Source organism: Castor canadensis, chromosome 9, assembly GCF_047511655.1.
Source record: "Castor canadensis chromosome 9, mCasCan1.hap1v2, whole genome shotgun sequence".
NCBI lineage: Eukaryota > Metazoa > Chordata > Mammalia > Rodentia > Castoridae > Castor > Castor canadensis.
In genome coordinates, this window is record NC_133394.1 from 97,676,000 (window position 1) to 97,684,508 (window position 8,509).

Here is an 8,509-nt window from a genome sequence, read left to right on the forward strand (position 1 = left end):
CCCTTACCACCCACTCCACCCTCTCCCACTCCCCCCCTCAATACCCAGCAGAAACTATTTTGCCCTTATCTCTAATTTTGTTGTAGAGAGAGTATAAGCAATAATAGGAAGGAACAAGGGGTTTTGCTGGTTGAGATAAGGATAGCTATACAGGGCATTGACTCACATTGATTTCCTGTGTGTGGGTGTTACCTTCTAGGTTAATTCTTTTTGATCTAACGAAAAGTCTTCATTTTAAAACTATCAGTTCACACTAATAGTTGAAACTATTAGTGACACACAACTGTAGCCGTAACACTCAGGTGACAGAGGCAAGAGGATTTTAAGTTTGAGGCCAGCCTAGGGTACATAGTGAGACTCTGTCTCCAAAAAAAGAATATTTGGCTGTGGGAATAATTCAGTGGTAAAGTGATTAACCATCCTGTACAGACCCTGAGTTCTATCCCCAGCACTCAAAAAAAAAAAAAAAAAACAATGAATGGAGAAAGAAGTGAAAATGTGCATTAATATGCTACTGTTTTCCCTCATAACACTTCCCCTAGAGACTTTAGTATGAGAGCCCCTTTCTATGAACAAACTGAGGTGGCAAAGGCAGAAAAAGGACGCTGACTTTGTGTGTTTATCTGAGGTGGGAGTTGTGACTTCATTGATGTAGCTTCAGTTAGCAGTTCCTAAAAATCTCCCAGGAACCCACTCCAGATTGATTGAGATGAAATAACCCAGGGAGAAATTCTGGAAATAGTATTTTGAGCAAATTCTAAGTTCTTTTTATGCAGCCAACCATGCCCCTCTGTGGACCCCAGGAAACCTCTGCTTCACCTCGCCTTAGTATAGTTTACTTTGGTAAATTTCCCCTTTTAGTGCTCTTTCTTTTGCTGGTGGTTCTGAACTTCCCAGGGTCCCCAATGTCAGGATGAAATCTACCTGATATGTTATTAACACCCTAATGTGACTTAGTTAGATGTGCTGTTTCTTCAGAAATGCTAATGCTAGGGTTTGAGACCCTATGATAGCTTGGGGTGAGGGGTTTAAGGGAGGAAAAGCTTTGCTTTCTGGCCCAACAAATGACTACTTAGGGAATAGCTTCCTTTTATCTACCCATAAAATCTGCCCCACATATAAATTATACCGTACTATACTGTGATAAATTTCAGGAAAAGAGCAAAAGATGTTCATGGAAAAATCTAGATAGTACCTGGAATCTTTACTTGCAAGTCCTATTAATCAAAATTTCTCCATTTCCTTCCTTCCTTCCTTCCTTCCTTCCTTTCTTCCCTTCCTTCCTTCCTTCTTCCCTTCATCCCTTCCTTCATGTCTTCCTTCTTTCTTTCCTTTTCTTCCTCTCTTTAATTAGAGCAAATGTCAGAGTGTTTTCTTACGGAATGGAGGATAACTCTCACTAGAATTGTTCAACATAGTCTGGATTTCCACTTGGCAGGGATATTGCAAAAAGGGGGCTTAAATTGGAAAAAATCTTTTAATAATCTTTAATACTTTTTCTTCCCTTAAAGGCTTTATTGTCTTCTGACATGGCAAAAAAAAAAAAAAAAAACCAAAAAGTGTTTCAGTCACGTGTTCCCATTTATGTAAGTAGGATTAAAGCCTTTACTTTTGACACAGGCCTGTTACCTATTTCAATTGGACCTTTACCAGGGAGCTCTCTCTCATGTTGCCCTAAGACTTAGAAAAAGACCTTTAAAGATGGTAACTTCCATAGGAGTCCACACAGCTTTTGAAATTGCTCTCCTGGTGCAGGCCCTGATCTTTTCTCCTATAAATTATTGAGTCAGTCCCATCAGTCCTCTACCTCTGGTCTCGTTTTTCTACAATCATTTCTACAAACCATTGCCAGTTGAATTCCTAAATGCAAATCTGTTTAAATCACTTTCTTTTCCTTTCTCTGTCTTTTGTTCTCTCTCTCTCTCTCTCTCTCTCTCTCTCTCTCTCTCTCTGTCTTTTTCCCCCTCCCTCCCTCTCTCTCTCTCTTTATTTTTTTTGTAGTACGGGGGTTTGAACTCAGGGCTTCATGTTTGCTATGTGGGTGCCATTCTGCCAGTCCTCACTTCCCTATTTCAATGGGCACAAGATCTTCCAGATAAAGCTGTGGGGCAAATTAAATTAGGGACTCATAGAAAAAAAATTACATCTCAGATTAATCATTCTTTGGCTCGGGAACCACCCTCGCCTGGCTGGGAACTATCAATGCCCCTCCCCCATCATTAATTATTGGATGGGAATCTCCTTGTTCTCCCCTTCCCATAGGTTATCATAGGTTTTAAAAGCACCTGAAGAGCAGAAATACTCTCTTCTCGGCTTCTGGGTTCCACCTGGGCCTCACCATGCTTCCCTTTGTATTTCGCTTCCCTAACTTTTCATAAATTCCATTTACACCCACGTATCCTGTCATGGATTCTTCCCCAGACAAGAATTTGAAGTCTTCTGATCACAGACTGAACCAGTGCCATTAACAGTTCAAATGCCTTAAAATGAATGCATAAGGCTCTTTAATGACCTAGCATCTATTAGCCAAACTGGAAATTTCCAAAATTCCCATTGTTAGTGTTCTTTGTAATTCCTTAAATTATCCAGGTTCTTTTATGTCTCTGGGGTTTTGCAGACTGCTCCCTCTGCATGAAATAGCAGCCCCTACTTCTTTTTGCTAATCCTTATTGATTTCTTTATTCTTTATTGAGTCAACTTTGAGGTTAACTTTTTGTCATTGTGGAATGTCCTTCTTTGAAGTTTAATGGTGTCCAGATATACCTTCATTATAGCACTAATAGCAATCTGCTGCAATTGATTTTCAAATTTGTTTTTCCTACTAGACTATGAAAACCTTGAAAGGACTACTTTCACTTATAGATTTCTCTAGCACAAAAAATGCACATGATAAATATCTCTGAAATTAATGACCCTCTGAATAGATGACTCCTAAATCTATAACATTAAAGAACAGTAGGTCACATTTGTGGTCAGGCAACATGATCAACAACAGAAATTTCAACAAAACAAAATTTGTGTAGGAGTATCCCAAACAGTCAGATCACATTGGGATAAGGTACACTATTGAAATACAGTACAGCATACACATTCTGAATAGAGAGACCTGGAACCTCATGGAGATGTACATAAAATGTAAGAAGTAGCATTGGAATGGGAATATGGTTGGTGGTAACAGTCAGGAATGCAACTACTTTCTTGAAATTTTCTGGAGATGGTTCATATGATAGTTAAGACCCCAATTGTACCATGTTCTTAAGAAAACAAAACAAATCAAAAGCAAAACAAAATAAAACAAAAATCAGAAGGCAGGCTCCATTAATTAGTTTATCTCCTTCTACCCCAAAATCTTTTGGTGGGACTGGGGTTTGAACTCAGGTCTTTGTGCTTGCAAAGCAGGTGCTCTACTGTTTCAGTCATGCCTCCAGTCCATTTTGCTCTGGTTATTTTGGAGATGGGGGTTTCACAAACTACTGTTTAGGGTGGCTTCAAACCCCTATCCTTCCTATTTCAGCCTCCAAGTAGCTAGTATTACAGCCATGAGCCACTGGCGCCAGCCACCCTGAAATCTGGAGGATTAATTTATGGTTACAATAGTAGGTAGAGCAGGGTGCCAGTGGCTTATGCCTATAATCCTAGGTACTTAGTAGACAGATCAGAAGGATTGTGTTCCAAGCCAGCAATCCCAGGCAAGTAGTTCATGAGATCCCATCTTAAAAAAACCCATCACAAAAAAAGGGCTGGTGGAGTGACTTAAGGTGTAGACCCTGACTTCAAACCCCAGAACCATACACACATACACATAAGATAGTAGGCAGAGACATTGAGGGTGTAGCCCAATTGATAAAGCACTTGCCTAGCATGCTAAAGGTCCTGGGTTTGATTCAGGCACTACCAATACCACCACCATCACAACAAAAACAGGAAGACAAAATAATTAACAAATGTTGTGCAAATGAAGTAAAGTAATAATAACAAAATTACAAACTGGTTGAATAGTTTCTCATTCTACCCTATAACTGACAATGGTGTCATATTTGCTTAAACAACCCTAATATATGCCATATGTGTACTTCAAGCAGCCTCTAGTGAGTGTTTTTTTTTTTTAATAAATGGAGCCAACAAATGCAGTCATATAAAAACATTTACAAAGTTTATTTAAAAAATATAGGCTTCTATAGTCCCTAGAGAAATGTCCTATCCAGTGTCTAATTTACCATAGGCTTTTTTCAGTTTTTGGCCAAGTAGATGTATTATTTATAAGCTAGCATTCCTCTGAAGTCCTTCAGACTGGTGGGGTACATTCCTGCCCTAGACCCTAGGATATGCTTAAGTAGGCCTCTTAAAACTTAACTTAAGCTTGATGCTTTCTTTTCCTTAAAATTTGCTTCCAAAAGAAAATTCATTTCCTTTGGAGGAAGCTTCATTAAATCTTTTTAAGGCCAAAATAGATTATAAGCAAATAAATATTGAGGTGGCATTGGAAGGAACATAAAAATACAACTAACATTTCCTTTAAACAATAGCCAAGAAAATAATTGTTACCACTTACTAGTTTCTTCCTATGTGTTAGGTATTTTACAACTTTGTCTGGTAGTTAATATTATCTCCATTTTTATAATTTAGGAAAAGTTCAGAGAGATAAATACCTTGACCAAAGTCACATAGGCAAACAGTGACATACCCAGAATTTTATTAAATTTATTAAATAATTTTAAATTAATAGAATTTTATTAAAATGTCTTGTGTTACATCTATTTCTTTTTACTTTCCAATTCTACTTTCAATATTTGTTTATAAACTATCTTGGTCTTCAAAGGATTTAAGGCAGCTTTCTTCCCAAAGAAAATGAATTTTCCTTGGAATCAAATTATATGGAAAAAGAAAACATCAAGCTTAAAGTTAAACTTTAACAAAACAACATTGTTAAAGAGGGGGAGAAATTGTTCTTCCAAATATCTTAGCAGATTTACTTTTTCCTTTTGGTTTTTTTTCTCCAAGTGTGCTTTGTTTCTTGTGATAGGGGGTTTCATTTGTCTACTGTGCTTTCTTTCCCGTTCGCTCTCAATTTAGGAACTCAGTGACTTCAGAATATACTTTCATAGCAAGTAGAAAACTTGTCAAAATCCCAAGTACAGAATTACCAAATTTAAAAGTGACAAAACACCGCACAGTATCTATCTTAGAGAAGAACTGGATGACTAGAGAACAGTGGTTAGAGCCAACCTGTATGTGTGTATACAACCTTCATGTTTGCACATGTGATTTTTTTACACTGTTTATGTATTATCTATTTAAAAGAGATGATTATTCAGAATGATGCCTTTTTGGTTTTTTATTTGTTTTTGGTGGGACTGGGGTTTCAATTAAGGGTTTCATACTTATAAAGTCCATTTTGTTTTTTTGTTTGAGATAGGGGTCTCATGCACTAGTTGTCTGGGCTGGCCTGGAATGGTGATCCTCCCAATCTCAGCATTCCAGGTCAACATTGTATTCTGAGAAGGCCCAAAGGAATGCAGTAATTTTTAAATTTAAATTTTTATTTAAATTTAAATTTAAATTTAAATTTAAATTTTTAGTCTTGTTCATTTTCAAATATTTTCTGGGGTGGAGGGGAAATGTGCTACTAATATAAAATGATCAAAGCCAGATGTGGTGGCATGTGCCTGTAGTCACAGCTACTCAGGAAGCTGGGGCAGGAAGACTGCTTGAGTCCAGCAGTTCAAGGCCAATCTGTACAACATAACAAGTCCCTGTTTTAAAAAAAAGAAAGAAAAAAGAAAAGGTGATCTCCTAGTGTAACATAAATTTTATTTTTATTGAAATTACTATTTATTGATGAACATTTTATTTAAATAACTAATTAACTACTCTCTTTCCCTGACACCTATTTTAACAAGGGAAGAAGCTGCAGTATTTGGAGGTGTGTTGGTCCATCAAGTGTAAATCGTAAGTAAGTACGTTTTATTCCTTCACAGAAAGAATCTAGGCAATAGACATAAAAATTGTTTAGCATGGGCTTGCTAATTATCAACATAAGCCAACTGGCAAAACAAACTTAAGAAACTTATCACTGCAGCAAAAACAAATCTTTCAGTTTGTGGATCTAGTGGATCTGTTTTTCTTGTCAGATAAAAGACAGAGGTAGTGACAGCAGTGATAAAATGCATTTCTTTGGCTTTTCCTGGAAATAACTGGTAGCCTCAATTCTCGAATTTCTCTTACATCTACGCAACCTAATAAACTTCCTTTCATCTTGAATGACGAATAGCACCTTAATCACAGGTTACACAAATGGGCACTGGTTCTTTATGGTACTTGACTTCAATTCCTTTTCCTTTCACCACCTTAGGCTTATTGACATCCTTGGTTCATGATTTTTAGCTTCTTTCAAATGCAAAACAGGTCCTGGGATGGGACCCTTTGAGATTAACTCAGCTTCATTGCATATCAGAAGAAAAGTATGTTCACCTTTAAGAATTGAAGGGCACAGATAAAATGAGTTCCTTCATTCGTTTATTAGTAAGCAGAACAATTATCCCCTTCTAGCTTCTCTTCCAGCTCATAATAAATTGCTGTTTAAGAGCTATAAGAACTTCTTTTGTTTGAATATTCTTCCCAAGAGATGAGAGGTGATTGTTTTTCTCCTTTCTCCTTACTCTCCACTAAATCTAGAGTGTTTCTATCAATTTAGACTAGCTCTACCACAGAAACTGCCAAAGTAAACTGCCAACCTGTCTAGTAAAGTCTGCTGTACAGACTTTACTAGAAAAAGCATGTCTTATGATTAACTTATAGAAAAGGTGGCAGAGCTATCTCTGTTTAAAGCTAATCTCTGCACTTGAACTTTTTTTAAAAAACATTTTTATTAGCGAATCATAGTTATTCAGGGGGTTTTGTTGTGACATTTCCATATAAGATTACAATGTACCATGGATGCACCTGAGCTTTGATGGCTTTCTTTTCCACTTTTCTTAGAACCCACACATCAATTATGCTTATTTTTTTCCTAGTTAAGTAGTCCTTATCAACTAAATCCTTCTAATCTTACCAAATTTAGTTCAAACAATGCAAAACAAAACCTACTTTTGCCCTATACTTCCTTTACTGCCTTGCCCTTTCCTCGTCTAAAAAATCAAACTTTTTGAACTCTCATCTCCATTTGCTGTCCTCTGCTTTGTTCTGGTCTCTATCACTACCTCAAACTGTTACCCAAACCAGCAATGCTCTAGACAGGAGGTCTCCAAAAGGAGGAAGACCTCCACCTGGCCCTTGGATACCGAGTTTGTGATGCTGCAAAAAAAGAATTTTAGGACATATCAAGGTAGAGACCAAGAAAGTTTGTTAGTGAAGCAAAGCAAAGGAAAGATAGAAACATATTACACAACCCAGACATGGGTGCAGGAACATTTGATGGTAAGAGGTGCACGAGTGCTCTCACATCAGGGGTATTTATAGTGAAAAAGTAGGTTTGTTAGGTGAATGAATAATTGTCGTTTCTTTTCTCCCTATTGTTTCCCAATTCCTCTAAGTAAAAATTAAGCTTACATTTGAATGCTTAGGTGTTAGTACTGATGACAAGTTACAAGGTTTTTTTCTAATCCATACAGAGTTATACTTTATGGATGATGAATAAAATGAGGGTGAGTAAATACGAACAGTATCTGAATATGTATATTTACAAGTTCTGCTTTATAATGACAATCTCTTATGAAGGCTAACCCATTTTCCTTCTTGAAAGAGAATTTAGGGAATAAACCAGTTTGGGAACATAGTTCAGTGGTAGATTGTCTGCCTAGGGTGCCTAATGTACAACTACCCAGCAGCATCAAAAAAAGAAAAAAAAATAGGACCACAAAAAAGGATTTCTAGATCTCTCCCTCCTCTTGATTCTCCAGGTTCATAGGGCCAAGTCAATAGATTCCTCCCCTCCCCCTTTCTTTCCTTTTTGGGCAGGAAAAGTTTTTCTGGAAAATACTGAGCTTTCCCTACCTAGAAGTAGTCCAGGGTAAGGAAGTCAAAGCTTAATATTATAACACAATAACCTTAAATATCTAAAAAATAATTTATTAAAATGTCTTTTTTAAAGTCCTTATCATCCAGGTATGGTGGCTTTGGGCCAGAAAATAGGGTGGTAGTATGAAAAGATGAAAAATAATTTCTTTAGTTCTGGAAGTTCATCATATTCTTGTATGTCTGAGATTTTCCACAATAAAAAGTTGGGTTTTTTCCTTTGGTATTCCACTCTCCCTCATCCCCCCAGTGCTGGGGTGGGAAGCCAGGCCCATGTGCATGTTAGGCAAGCAACCTACCACTGAGCTACATCCCCAGCTCGAAGCGTTTTTATTTAAATTAAATATTAAGTTTTCTTTTTTTTTAACTCCCATTTGTCTTTATTGTCTTTGATAGGTTCTGGCCACAGGAGAAAACCTGCACAACCGGTTGTTATTTATCTGGCAATCTCTGCATGTCCACCTCTTTACAGAAGGCTTTATCTTTTATAATACAC